The sequence below is a fragment of the Sminthopsis crassicaudata genome, chromosome 1 (assembly GCF_048593235.1).
Source record: "Sminthopsis crassicaudata isolate SCR6 chromosome 1, ASM4859323v1, whole genome shotgun sequence".
NCBI classification, from domain to species: domain Eukaryota; kingdom Metazoa; phylum Chordata; class Mammalia; order Dasyuromorphia; family Dasyuridae; genus Sminthopsis; species Sminthopsis crassicaudata.
Window position 1 is genome coordinate 546,549,826 of NC_133617.1, and position 15,238 is coordinate 546,565,063.

Consider the following 15,238-nt stretch of genomic DNA (forward strand, 5'->3'; position numbering starts at 1 on the left):
ATAAATGCTCCTTTTTGACTTAGCTGCCTAATTGATAGCAATTGGTCATTGGAATAAAGGTCATTGTCTTTTAGATTCTGAATCTGCCAAAGTAAAAGAGAGTTGAAAAGGAATGGAGAATAGAGGAAAGAAATTAGTGACAATATTTATATATGGAAGTATTTGTTTGTTGGTATTTGTCAAATTCAGACTGACAAAAGTTCTTACCTCGTCTCACAGCTTTCTCCAAGTGCCTCTTTCAAGAAGCCTTGGCCAGTCCTTAACCTTAGTGCCTTCTCTCTGAGATGACTCCCAGTTTTTTTTAATTAATTTATTTGTAATATGCACTGCTTTATGACAGTGTGGTGGTGCAGGGAATGGTTTTGACAAACTGCGTTAAAATCCTTGGGGACACCACGACTCCGTGGTCTCCTCATCTGTAGAACGATGTGGAGAAGGAAATGATAACTCAGCATCTTTGCCAGGAAAACCCCAAACGGGGCCGGGAGGGGTCCGGCGAGACCGAGCCGCAACCAGCAGGAGTCCGAGCGCGCTCCAGTTCTGGTCTGTGATAGGAGGAATTCTTTGCAGCTCTTGTTGGCGATCCACATTAAGTGGCTTCTGAAGGAGACTCTGGAGACAGACTGCACGCACAGGTGAGGTCTGAATGAGGTGAACGAAGTTATTTACAGAGGAGAGAATGCGGATCTCCCGGGCCTCCCTGACGATTAAGGGATGACGTTGCTGCACTTCGGGTCCCCGGGCCCCGCTTCCCGGGACTGCCACGTCCCGCGGCTCCGAGCGCGGCTCCCGGCAGCTCGGAGCTCCCGAGCCAGGCGAGACGCGGATTGGAGCGCTGAGGGGAGGAAGGGCCGGCGGGGCTTACGTGGCAGGCGGCGCGTCACTGCCGCCGGCCATTTTGGAGGCAGAGGAGGCTTTTTCTGGGCGCCAACTCTGGACCAGGGGCATCCCGGGCGTTTGGCTGGGCCCCGGCTCTGCCCGCCGGCCTTCCCCTCCGTTGACAGCGGGCACCCCCCCCTCAAGGCCGCCGCTCACCCGCGCGGTCTCAGCCCGAGGTGAGCCTCTGGGGGGCTGACGGAACTCCTTAACCCTCGGGCGGTGTGGGGCTTGTCAGACCCCGGCTCCGGGCTGGGGGGGGACTCTTCCTAGTGGGTGGCGGGCTGTGGGGGGGGCGTCATTGCGGGGCCGGGGTCCGAGGCGCCGGGGCAGAGGAGCTTGGGAAGGATCGGGGAGCGTTTGAAGATGGAGCCTCCGTGGGGCCTGAAGTTAATGAGTGACTTGTTTGAGGGGTTGGGGAGGGAGGGAGGGAGTCGGTGCCGGAGACGTGGCAGGAGTGTGGAGCACTGGCGCGGCGCTTGTGCCTCTTGCTCCCGGAGTAATAAGTGACGGGGCTGTTTGTGTGGGGGACTCGAAGTTCAGTAAGACGGAGAAGGGGGGTTGGATCCTCAGTCATCGCCCACCCCCTGTCCCTCGGACCCGCGGCCCGGCTGGAGGCCTCCCTCCCGCGGGGGTCTCACCGGAATACGGACTTCCTTCTCTCGCGCAGGGGGCACCTGTGCTGCAGCCCGCGGGAGAAGAAGGAGAGACCGTGACTTGACCAGCATCACACAGCTTGTAAGTACCAGAGCTGGGACACGGATGAATGGGAAGCTTTTATTTTATTTCATTTTTATTTTAATAGTTTATATTTACCAGATATTTGCATGGGTAATTTTACAGCATTGATAATTGCCAAATCTTTTGTTCCAACTTTTCCCCTCCCCCCCATGGCAGGTTGACCAATACATGTTACATATGTTAAAGTATAAATTAAATACAATATATGTATATATGTCCAAACAGTTGTTTTGCTGTACAAAAAGAATCGGACTTTGAAATAATGTACAATTAGCTGTGAAGGAAATAAAAAATGCAGGCAGACAAAAATAGAGGGATTGGGAATTTTATGTAGTGGTTCATAGTCATCTCCTAGAGCTCTTTCGCTGAGTGTAGCTGGTTCAGTTCATTACTGCTCTATTGGAACTGATTTGGTTCATCTCATTGTTGAAGAGGGCCACGTCCATTGATCATCATACAGTATTGTTGACATATACAACCATCTCCTGGTCCTGCTCATTTCACTCAGCTTCAGTTCATGTAAGTCTCTCCAAGCCTTTCTGAAATCTTCCTGTTGGTCAATGAAAAGCTTTTATTAAGTGTTTCCTCATAGGCATTTGCATGCAATTTAATTAGAAAAGGCTCCATTGATCTCTCAGATCATTTTCCAGACTCATATTCTATGTGTTCTGGAATGGTACTATAACGTTTTGGGTAACCCCTAGATTTGAGATCAGCTTTCTGTCCTTTCTCCCCTTTCTGCCCCATAGTTTTGTTTTTGATTGTCAGTTCTCTCAGAGAAATTTAAAGGACAGCCCATTTTTATCCTATTGGAGAGAAACATTATTGGATATGAGGCCTTTAAAGCTTTTCAACTCTTTTAGTATAAATCTTCATGTTTTATTGATTCATTTACTCAATAAGCTTTAATTAAGTGGCTACTGTAAATTAGACACTATGCAAAGTACAAATTCAAAAGTGAAATTACTCTTGCCCCGTAAAACATGCAAAATTAATTGTTAAGGACCATGCTTAGGTGAAGGGGCAGGTCAGTTCTCCAAGAGAGGCCCCACAGCTGTGAATCACATCTGAAGGAGCTGCAGGGCAGCCTTTGTTGACACAAGTGTTGCAGACTGGGAATGAGATAAACTGGAGGCAAAAGGAGAGAGGACAGAGAATGCAACTGCCTCTCAGTCTCCTCGGAGCATCATCATCTTCTCATATGAAGAGATCCATTCTACAGGTCTGAGTCAGACCTCCAGCAGCCACTGGCAGCTTGGTCCTGTAACAAGTAATTGGGGAGATTGTAGTAGCAGCAGAAACAATCAGGGAAAGTTTCATGTAGAACACTTGAATTTAAGTAAACCAATCAGTCAGTCCATAAACGTTTATTTAGAGCAGTGGTCCTCAAACTTTTTAAATAGGGGCCAGTTCAGGGTCCCTCAGACTGTGGGAGGGCGGACTATAGTAAAAACAAAAGCTCACACTCTGTCTCCGCCCCTCAGCCCATTTGCCATAACCTGGTGGGCCGAATAAACGTCCTCAGTGGGCCGCATATGGCCCGCTAGTTTGAGAACCCCTGATTTGGAGCTTACTATGCAGGCATTGTACTAAGGGGGTATAAAGAAAAAGTTCTTGCCCATGAGGGTCTCGAATTCTAATGGAGAAGACATCATGAAAACACCTGTGTACAAGATACACTAGAAATAACATAGAAAAGTCAGTAGAACTAAGAGGGATTGAAAAAGGCTTCTTACAGAAATTAGGACTTCAGCTGGTACTTGAAGGAAGCCAGAGAAGCCATAATGGAGAGATGAGAAGGGAAAATATTACAGGCATGGGAAACAGCTAAAGAAAATCCCTGAAGCCAAGAAATGTCTTGTTCAAGGAATAGCCCTCGAGTGTCACTATATTGAAGACTATATGGTAGGGGATGGATGGGAGATGGATATGGGAGGAGGATATCAGGTGTAAAACCAGACTGGTTGGTGGAGACTAGGTTAAGAAGGTTGAATGCCAAACAAAGTTTTGTATTTGATTCTGGATATAATATGGAATCACTGGAATTTATTGAGTAGATGGGGAGCTGGCCGGCCCAGAGCTTTAGGTAGCTAAATGGAGGAGAGACTTGTGGCAGGCAAACCATCTAATAGACTAGTGCAGAAATGAGAAGATGAGACCCTATAAGAGGCTAGTAATAATATTAGAGAAAAGCATGTTTGAGAGATATAACAGGCCTTGGCACTACTTTCCAACTGTAAAAGAAAGATAGTGAAAAGGCTTGAGGACAAGAAACTTGAGGGCTGGCAATTTATAGCTGGATTATAAGGTTCTAAGGGAAGGCAAATGGCCTGGAAAGGTGGAGAAGGACCAGGTTAGGAAAGTTTTAAAAGCCAAACAGAAGATTTTATATCTGATTCTATTGATCTTAGGTAAATAGTGAATCTCATTGAACAGGTCAGTCACCTTTAATCACCTTTACAGCTGAAGAGGAACTATTATAGTAGCTATGTGAATGGAGAGAAAGAAGGTGAGGCCAGAAAAGATAAGGTTTGACCGTGGATTGGTGAGAGTGAGGAGTTACGAATGCCATCAAGATGACCTTGGTAACTGAGGATAGTGCTTTTGACTAATAAAAAATTAAGAAAAAGTAAGAGCTGTGTGAGATAGAGGAGACCTGTGGGGGAGAGGTCGTAGAGATTAAAAACTACTTTAGCAACAGATCCTATGGCATCAAGGTTGATCCCGATTTTGTAAAATCTGTGTGATCAAAATGATATTTGTGCCTTTGACAGAAACAGGGAAGTTCAAAAGAAAGGAGATATTTGGAATGGGAAATTGCTATGATAGTACATTGTTTGTAGTGTCTAATGATAATTGGAGATCAGAAGAGACACTAAGTCATTATATACAGGTCTTTGATTTATCTGTTTAGAGATGATAAACTCTTGCAACCTGATAAGATAACCAGATGACAAGGTGTAAAGAGAACTGAAGTGGACAGAGCCTTGGGCTACTTTCAGCTTTTACAAGTGCAGCATCTTGATGGAGATCCATCTAAGAAATTTTAGTCAAGTACTATGGAAGATCTTGAAAAATATAAAGGCTGCAAGAAGTCTTATCAGGTTTTGTTTTGCAATTAAGAGATCACTGGTGCCATCTAAGGGAGGGGGTGGAAAGAAGGGAGGGAGAAAGAAAACGTAGGAACACCAGGTTTTACAAAGATGAATGTTGAAAACTCTGCATATATTTTGAAAAGAAAAAGCTTTTTAAAAAATCTTTCCAAGAAGATATAAAGATTGATTAAAGAGAGAGAAAAAGATCACTGGTAACTATAGAGAGAGTAATCTCAGTAAGTGTTGTGGTCATAAGCCAGATTGCAAACACTTTAGAAGTCAGTAAAAGAAGAGGAAAGGCGATAACCACCTTTTCCTCACAATTTGTCTGAGAAAGAAGAGAAATATAGGATGATAGTTTGAAGTTTGTAGAGAGAATTCCGAGGTAAATGGTCTTTATTGGAGGAGAGAAGTTTTGGAACTGAAAGGCACGGAGAATCAATCAGTAAGTGACTGCCTTACTACAATGAGGGTGCAGTTGAGATTAGGTAACAAGTTTATAGTGGACAAGATAGCTTGGTTGTTCCTTTCCTCCAGGTTTGTTTTAGTAGCATGTGAATTAGGGAGACACATGGTGGAATTAATTCATAGTTGGGAGTATATCAAGAATTGAGCAATTCTAGGTCAGGGGACAAGAGGATCAAGAGTAGAGAGTAGTGAGAAGTAGATCTTGTTAACTAAAAGGTCTAGACTGGAAAGAGAAGATGATGAAGCCAGAGCAGGATAGAGTAGGAACATGCAAGAAAGAAATATAAGGAGGAGAGAGTGTGATCTGAACTTGGAGTCAGAAGTTTTGATCCTAGTCTTAACTCAGTTTAGCAGCTCTGTCACCTTGGACTTGCTGAGCCCTAGTTTCCTTATCTGTACTATGAGGATAATAATATTTAGGCTATTTAATTCAAATTATTGCTGTAAGGATCAGAGGAGATAATTATAAAGTATTTTGTGACTCTTGAAGTGCTATATAAATGTAAATGAATATTCAGTACCTTACAGAAATCCATGGTTTCATCCCCATGTAGAGAGCCAATTAAAAAATTGATTTGGATTTGTAAACTGAGGAACAGTGAAGTGTTAAAGATAAGCTTGAGAACCTTGATGAATTGTTATCCTTAGCAGGGCTAAGGAATTTCATGAAAAGGGATGTTTTAGAGGAAAATAATTGTAAGAAGCAAAAATGAGAAAGGAATTGAATAGATATAAAAATTCAAGTAACAAGAATTTATTAAGCACTTACTAGATGCCAAGTACTATGGTCATTGCTGAAGACACAAAGTGTTAGGAGTGGTCTTGACTGAGGCCAGTTTCCTGATGGCTTATGTTTGATTTTTGAATGACTGCCTTATAAATCATTGAGCACTTAAGGGAGATTTACTCAGCCTTGTAGAAAGACTATTCTATAAGGATACTTCAATACTTAACTTGGATAAACCCAGCCTCCTTTTCCTCCACAAGGAAACTGAAAACTTGTCGGGGTGCTGAAGCTGAGTGTTGACTAGCTAGGTCTGAATAATTCCACAAAGGTAGGTAGGCCTTTTTTATTAAGTAACAATAAAGATTGGACTCTTGGACTCATTGAAGATCTAGTGGTGATTCCATGAATAAAATAGTGTCCCATCCCTAAAGTCATTTTTTGGCACAAAAATCATCTTAATAGTCACTGTATTGCTGTGTTTCAAACTTAGCATTATTTTCTGAAAATTTTTGTTTTATAGATTTTTAGTTTTGTAATGCTGATGAAGGGGGTAAAATTTGCTGATAATTCATTTTACAACATCTCAAGTGAGACAGGTTATCATTCCCATTTTACAGATGAGAAATAGGCCAGAGAGGCAAAATGATTTTGCCCAAAGTTAGAGGTAGGAAGTGGAAGATTTAGTCATTTTTTCCATATCACTGATGAAAGGCAAGAAAAATATTTTGTTGTCTTGTAGAGGTGAATCAAATAGTGTTACCTTTATTTAATAATAATAATAACAACTAGATTTATATAACCCTTTAAATTTTGCAGAACACTTTACTTATGGTGGCTCATTTGAACCTACCAACTCTTTATTCATATCTAATTTATTTTATCTTGACATCTCTGAAAGAGGAAGGCACCCCAATTTTATATATTAGAAATCTAAAACCTACTTAATGAGTTAGTAGAATTGAACTAGGACTCAGGTCTCCAATTTCTTCATCTTCTGTTGCACTGAAGCATCCATTTCCATCCTTTGTTGAATATTATTTATAAAAAACTATATATAAGTAAGCACTTCCAGCTTTCATATTTTACTGTTTCAATATGATTGTCTTGTTAATAATTAATACAAAGTTATGACTTTTAATCTCTAAGAATCATTTTATATATCAGATCTCAGATTATTAAACTTCTAAAGATCTATTAGAAAGTAGCTGTGGTTTATGGTTTTTATACTTTTTAGTAGTAATTTTATGAATTCACTATTTTATATTTAGCAGGGTTAGTGTCTTTATTTATATTTATTACTCCTTTTTCTTTGAAATATTTTATTATCTTTTCTTTTTTTAACATCAGTCTAATTTTCCACTGATTTTTCTCCTTACCCCTTTACAGCCCTCACTTGTAACAAGTCTAATTATGCAAAGTAAATCAACACTTTGGTCTATGTGAAAATGTAGTCTCTATTTATTGCTAGAAGCCAATGGTTTGCTTTACTGTTAAATCTTCTGAGGTCCTTATGAATCACTGTATCCATTAATGTTTGTAAGATTTTCAATGTTTCTTTTACATTATTATGAGCATCATAGATTAAAGACAGTTCTTGATTATATTCTCATTATGCAAATTCAGGCTCTGGTGTGGGCAATGTTAATAAGCCCTACACCAAGAATCTTGTGCTCAGGCACCTAAGCTCTCTGGCCTCGGGTGGGATTCCAGAAACTGAAGCCACTCAGGTGTCAGGGTTAGGGCCACTTGGAGCCCATTGAATGAAAGGGGAATTCTGGTAAACTATCTACAATCCACTCAAGTTAAGCAAAAACTAGCTATATTATCTTCGTTTTCCTTAATTCACTGTCAGTTCATATGTCTTTTCCACTGTACTTGAATTCTGCATAGTCTTAATTTCTTAAAATGTGTTAAAGTTCCATTGCATTCATATAATAGATTTAGTTATTCCTCAATTGATGGGCATCCCTTTATTTTCTAGTCCTTTGATAAAATAAAAAGTACTGTTATAAATATTTTTGTCATAGGCAAGTTACTCTTCACAGATAATATTATAGCCTATCTCGGGTTAGGATTAGATGAGATGATATTTGTAAAGCATTTATCACCATATCTGGCACAGATTAGGCATTTAATAAATATTTGTTCCCTTCTTCCTTCCTTTAAATAGTAATTTCTTCTAGTAACTGAGGTCTTTGGGTTTATTAAGCACAATGCTGCTGTATTTGCTTCTCTATGTTTTATATCTATTCTGTTCCACTGATTTCTGTCCCCTCTTTAAAAAAAAAAAAAAAGTAGAGATTCAAGGAATTAGAGTAGGAAATGAGGAAATTAAACTATCACTTTTTGCAGATGACATGATGGTATACTTAGAGAACCCCAAAGACTCTGCTAAAAAGCTACTAGAAATAATTCAAAATTTCAGCAAAGTGGCAGGATACAAAATAAATCCACATAAATCCTCGGCATTTTTATATATCACTAACAAAATGCAACAGCAAGAGATACAAAGAGAAATTCCATTCCAAACAAATGTTGAGAGTATAAAATATTTGGGAATTCATCTACCAAAGAAAAGTCAGGAATTATATGAGAAAAATTACAAAACACTTGCCACAAAAATAAAATCAGATTTAAATAATTGGAAAGACATTCAGTGCTCTTGGATAGGCCGAGCGAATATAATAAAGATGACAATACTCCCCAAACTAATCTATTTATTTAGTGCTATACCAATCAGACTCCCAAGAAACTATTTTAATGACCTAGAAAAAATAACAACAAAATTCATATGGAAGAATAAAAGGTCAAGAATTGCAAGGGAACTAATGAAAAAAAACTCAGAGGAAGGTGGTCTAAGTGTACCTGATCTAAAGCTATATTATATAGCAGCAGTCACCAAAACCATTTGGTATTGGCTAAGAAATAGACCGGTAGATCAGTGGAACAGATTAGATACAAAGGACAAAAAAGGGTACATCTATAGCAATTTAATCTTTGACAAACCCAAAGATTCCAACATTAGGGATAAAAATTCATTATTCGGAAAAAACTGTTGGGAAAACTGGAAATTAGTATGGCAGAAATTAGATATGGATCCACACTTAACACCATATACCAAGATAAGATCAAAATGGGTCCATGATTTAGGCATAAAGAGGGAGATAATAAATAGATTAGAGGAACAGAGGATAATCTACCTCTCAGACTTGTGGAGGAGGAAGGAATTTATGACCAGAGGAGAACTAGAGATCATTATTGATCACAAAATAGAAGATTTTGATTACATCAAACTAAAAAGTTTCTGTACAAATAATACTAATGCAAACAAGATTAGAAGGGAAGTAACAAATTGGGAAAATATTTTTAAAAACAAAGGTTCTGACAAAGGTCTCATTTCCAAAATATACAGAGAACTGACCATAATTTATAAGAAACCGAACCATTCTCCAATTGATAAATGGTCAAAGGATATGAACAGACAATTCTCAGAGGAAGAAATTGAAACTATATCCACTCACATGAAAGAGTGTTCCAAATCACTACTGATCAGAGAAATGCAAATTAAGACCACTCTGAGATACCACTACACACCTGTCAGATTGGCTAAGATGACAGGAACAAATAATGACAAATGTTGGAGGGGATGTGGGGAAATTGGGACACTAATACATTGCTGGTGGAGTTGTGAAAGAATCCAGCCATTCTGGAGAGCAATCTGGAATTATGCCCAAAAAGTTATCAAACTGTGCATACCCTTTGACCCAGCAGCGCTACTACTGGGATTATATCCCAAAGAAATACTAAAGAGCGGAAAGAAACATATATGTGCCAAAATGTTTGTGGCAGCTCTTTTTGTTGTAGCTAGAAACTGGAAGATGAATGGATGTCCATCAGTTGGAGAATGGTTGGGTAAATTGTGGTATATGAAGGTTATGGAATATTATTGCTCGGTAAGAAATGACCAGCAGGAGGAATATAGAGAGGCCTGGAGAGACTTAAATCAACTGATGCTGAGTGAAATGAGCAGAACCAGAAGATCACTGTACACTTCAACAACAATACTGTATGAGGATGTATTCTGATGGAAGTGGAAATCTTCAACATAAAGAAGATCCAACTCACTTCCAGTTGATCAATGATGGACAGAGGTAGCTACACCCAGAGAAGAAACACTGGGAGGGGAATGTAAATTGTTAGCACTGATGTCTGTCTGCCCAGGTTGCATGTACCTTCGGATTCTAATGTTTATTGTGCAACAAGAAAATGATATTCACACACATGTATTGTACCTAGACTATATTGTAACACATGTAAAATGTATGGTATTGCCTGTCGTCGGGGGGAGGGAATAGAGGGAGGGGGGGTAATTTGGAAAGATGAATACAAGGGATAATATTATAAAAAAAAAAAAAAATATATATATATATATATATATATTTATATAAAAAGTACCAAATCATTTACATTTTTAATGCTTTGTAAGAAACTTTGTGATGACAGATTACCTTTTTTTGCATTATTACCCATGAGATTATTGAACTTTTATTTTTTCATATTCTATTTGATATATTCATATGATTATTTTTGTCTGTCATCTTTATTTCTAACTTTATTCCCATTCTTATGGGAATTTGGGATAGCAATTAATTATATAAATTAGGAAGTATTACTTCCTACTCATGAACAGTTAGTATTTCTTCAATTATTTAGGTCTGCTTTTATTTCTACAAAGAATGTTTTATACTTGTCAGGATAGCTAAATCATTGAAAGTTCCATGGTGGTGAAAATTGGGGGGAGGAATACAGAAGGAGACTTTTCTGCTCTAGGCCATTATGGTGTAAAAATTGAGGAACAGTCAGTTAATGAGAGAGGAAAAGATCAGTTCCTTCTCACATATAATTCCTGAATCAGTATATTTCCAGGTATTCTATAACTTCTGTAATTTTTGTATATAGCTTCTCTTTCTGGCTGATAGGTTCTGTTGCTTATATACAAGAATGCTGATGATTTCTCTATTCTTTCCTAGGTAATTGTTTCAATTTTTAATTGACTGATTTCTTTCATTATTCTATCGTATCACCTGCCAAAAGCATATTTTTTCTTCTTGTTTATACTTGTTTACTCAGCTTCTTTTTCTTGCCTTATTGCTTTAGCTAATGGATCTTTAGTAATCCATTAAATAGTAGTAGTAAATAGTAGTGTTGATAATGAGCATCTTTTGCCTTACCTCTATTTTATTGGAAAGGCTTCTTAACTTTTCTCCCCTATATAAATTGTTTTAGATTTAGATAGATACTATTTAGTGAGAAAAGGACCATTTATTCCTGTGTTTTCTAGTTCTTAATAGAAATAGGTATTATTGATTTTGTCAACTTTTCCCACATTGAATAATGTAATTTGGTTTTTATTGCACTAACGTGGTTTATTATAATTTTAGTCTTCTTCAAAATGACTTATTATTTTTGTAGTCTTATGCTGAACTAACCCTTTGGTTCCATGTAGAAATTCAACTTGATCATAGTATATAATCTTTCCATTGTCTTATTATAACCTACTTGTTAATATTTTAATAAATTTTAAAATCAGTATTCATTAGGATTATTGGTCTTTAGATTTTTTTCTTTGCTTTATTCTTGCCTTAAGTATCCAGCCATATATACAAATACAATCCAAAGATGGTATGAGAAATTGTTAGGATGTTTTCTAATTGCATCATTTTACATAATATTGGAATTAATTATTCCTTGAATATTTGATAGAATTTACTTGTAATTCTGTATGATCCTTGAGTTCTTTCTTTCATTGGTCATTTAGTCTTTTCTTTTGCCAGTCTTAGTATTTTGTAATTTTTAATTCATTTATATCCTCTAAATTATGAATTTAGTTACTATATAACTGAGTGAAATGATTTCTTATAATTATCTTTATTGTGAATTCTGTTTCCTTTTAATATTAAGAATTTTCTTTTCTCTTTAAAATTAGATATTTTTCTGTTTTGTTTTTTTTAATCTTGATTTTTTATTAACCAATTTTTTTTATTCCAGTTTGATTTCTTCCTTAATATTCAGAATTTCGAATTTGTTATTTAGTTGATGATTTTAAATTCAGTTTTTCATGTCTTTTGGATTGCAGAAGCCATTATTTGATTTGTTCTTTTATGAATGAAAGTACTTTATAGATATAGTTCCTCATTGTCATCATTAATAAAATTTTCTGTTGTTTGTATAATTTGTTTTTTGATTTACCCTTATATTATTTAGTATCCAACTGTAGCGAGCTGTCGTCTGGTTTTTTTAAATGTAATTTTTATTACATTGTGATCACTAAATAATATATTTAGCATTTCTGCCTTTATATACTTTCTGTTGAAGTTTTTCTGCCTCAGTATCCTGTCATTCTTTGTAAAGGGGTCATGTGTAGTGTAACACAGATATGTAAATTCCTTTCTGTCCAATTTCATTAATCTCCTGAGATCTACTTCTCTTAAGTATTTTTTAGTTGTACAAGCCTTCAACGCCCCCCACTATAGTGTATATAGTAGTGTTCTTTTTTTTCTTCCTCCAGTTTATTTTCTTTCAATCATATAAATGTAATGATAAAAGTAAAAAGTAAAAGTATTGATGTTAGTTTGTAGTTTTTTTTAGAATAAAAATGACTAATCTTTATTTAGAATTTTTAATTTACAAAACCTTTTCCTCACAACAATCCTATAATTTAACCTATGTAAATATTATCCCTTGTATACATATGAGAAATAGACTTTGTGAGTTTGTCAATTACACATGATCCTATTAAGTATTGAATCCTGGCTTCCTGATTCCAATTTTTTTTTTCAAATTTTTTATTATAGCTTTTCATTTGCAAGATATATGCATGGGTAATTTTTCAGCATTGACCCTTGCAAAACCTTCTCTTTCAACTTTTCCCCTCGTTCCCCCCACCCCCAATGGCAGGTAGACCACAACATGTTAAATATGTTAAAGTATATGTTAAACACAATATATGTATACATATCCATACAGTTACTTTGCAGCAAAAGAAAAATCAGACTTGGAAATAAGGTAAAAATAGCCTAAGAAGGAAATCAAAAATGCAAGTGGACAAAAACAGAAGAAGTGGAAATGCTGTTGTGGTTCACACTCATTTCCCAGAGTTCTTTTGCTGGGTATAGCTGGTTCTATTCATTATTGAATAAATGGAACTGATTTGGTTCATCTCATTGTTGGAGAGGGCCACGTCCATCAGAATTGATCATCATATAGTATTGTTGTTGAAGTAATATCCTGGTTAATGATCTCTTGATTCTGCTCTTCTCACTCAGCATAGTTCATGTAAGTCTCTCTAAGCCTCTCTGAAATCTATCCTGCTGTTCATTTCTTACAGAACAATAATATTCCATAACATTCATATGCCACAATTTATTCAGGCATCCATTCAATTTCCAGTTTCTAGCCACTACAAAAGAGGCTGACACAAACATTCTTGCACATACAGGTAGGTCCCTTTCCCTTCTTTAAGATCTCTTTAGGATATAAGCCTAGTAGTAACACTGCTGGATCAAAGGGTATGCACAGTTTGATAACTTTTTGAGCATAGTTCCAAATTGCTCTCCAGAATGATTGGATGCATTCACAATTCCACCAACAATGTATCAGTGTCCCAGTTTTCCCACATCTCCTCCAGTATTCGTCATTATCTTTTCATCATTCTAGCTAATCTGAGAGGTGTGTAGTGGTATCTCAGAGTTGTCTTAATTTGCATTTCTCTGATTAATAATGATTTGGAGAATCTTTTAATTTGTCTAGAAATAGTTTCAATTTCTTCATCTGAAATTCATCTGTTCATATCCTTTGACCATTTATCAATTGGAGAATGGCTTGATTTCTTATAAATTAGAGGCATTTCTCTATGTATTTTGGAAATGAGGACTTTATCAGAACCTTTGACTGTAAAAAATGTTTTCCCACTTTATTGCTTCCTTCTAATCTTGTCTGCATTAGTTTAGTTTGTACAAAAACTTTTTAACTTGATATAATCAAAATTTTCTATTTTGTGGTCAATAATGATCTCTAGTTCTTCTTTGGCCACAAATTTCTTCCTCCTCCACAGGTCTGAGAGATAAACTATTTTATGTTCTTCTAATTTATTTATAATCTCATTATTTATGCCTAGATCATGAACCCATTTTGACCTTATCTTGGTTTCAGTGTTAAGTGTGGGTCAATGCCTAGTTTCAACCATACTAATTTCCAATTTTCCCAGCAGTTTTTGTCAAACAGTGAATTCTTATCCCAAAGTTGGGGTCTTTGGGTTTGTCAAATACTAGATAATTAAAGTTGTTGACTATTTTGTCCTTTGAACCTATCTTATTCCATGGATCAACTAGTCTATTTCTTAGCCAATACCAAATGGTTTTGGTGACTGCTACTTTATAATATAGTTTTAGATCTGGTACAGCTAGGCCACCTTCATTTAATTTTTTTTTTTCCCATTAGTTCTCTTGAAAGTCTTGACCTTTTGTTCTTCCAGATGAATTTTGTTATTTTTTTCTAGGTCATTAAAATAGTTTTTTGGGAGTCTGCTTGGTATAGCACTACATAAGCAGATTAGTTTAGGTAGTTTTGTCATCTTTATTATTTATATTCGTTCAATCTATCCAAGAGCACTTAATATTTTTCCAGTTGGTTAGATCTGATTTTATTTGTGTGGAAAGTGTTTTGTAGTTTTGCTCATATAGTTCCTGACTTTCCTTCAGCAGATAGATTCCCAAATATTTTATACTAATGGCAGTTACTTTAAATGGAATTTCTCTTTGTATCTCTAGCTGTTGGATTCTGTTAATGATGTATAAGAATGCTGATGATTTATGTGGATTTATTTTGTATCCTGCAACTTTGCCAAAGTTTTGGATTATTTCTAATAGCTTTTTAGTAGAATCTTGGGTTCTCTAAATATACCATCATATCATCTGCAAAGAGTGATAATTTGGTTTCCTCATTACCTACTCTAATTCCTTTAATTTCTTTCTCAACTCTTATTGCTGAAGTTAGAATTTCTAATACAATATTAAATAGTAATGTTGTTGATAGTGGGCAACCTTGTTTCACTCCTGATCTTATTGAGAATGGTTCCAATTTATCCCCATTAAGTATGATGCTTACTGATGGTTTTAAATAGATGCTAATGGCTATTTTAAGGAAAAGTCCATTTATTCCTATACTTTCAAGTGTTTTTAATAGAAATGCGTGTTGGATTTTAGCAAATACTTTTTTTGCACCTATTGAGATGATCATGGGGTTTTTTTTGTTTTTTGTTTTTTTGGGGGTT

The 15,238-nt window shown here is 36.5% G+C and overlaps 1 protein-coding gene across 3 annotated transcripts in view; it reads left to right on the forward strand.

Annotated features, from left to right (window-relative positions):
* The first annotated feature begins 496 nt into the window (after nucleotides 1-496).
* PRRC1 (proline rich coiled-coil 1) overlaps nucleotides 497-15,238 on the forward strand; it is a 45,108-nt gene continuing 30,366 nt past the window's right edge. The window contains exons 1-2 of one of the 3 annotated variants that reach the window (XM_074281983.1): nucleotides 497-635; nucleotides 1,547-1,614. The gene's annotated coding sequence lies outside the window, so the exon portion shown is untranslated. Of the gene's footprint in view, nucleotides 636-866; nucleotides 1,056-1,546; nucleotides 1,615-13,304; nucleotides 13,406-15,238 lie in introns of those variants that run through there. The other 2 variants (XM_074281982.1, XM_074281984.1) reach the window with 2 other exon arrangements.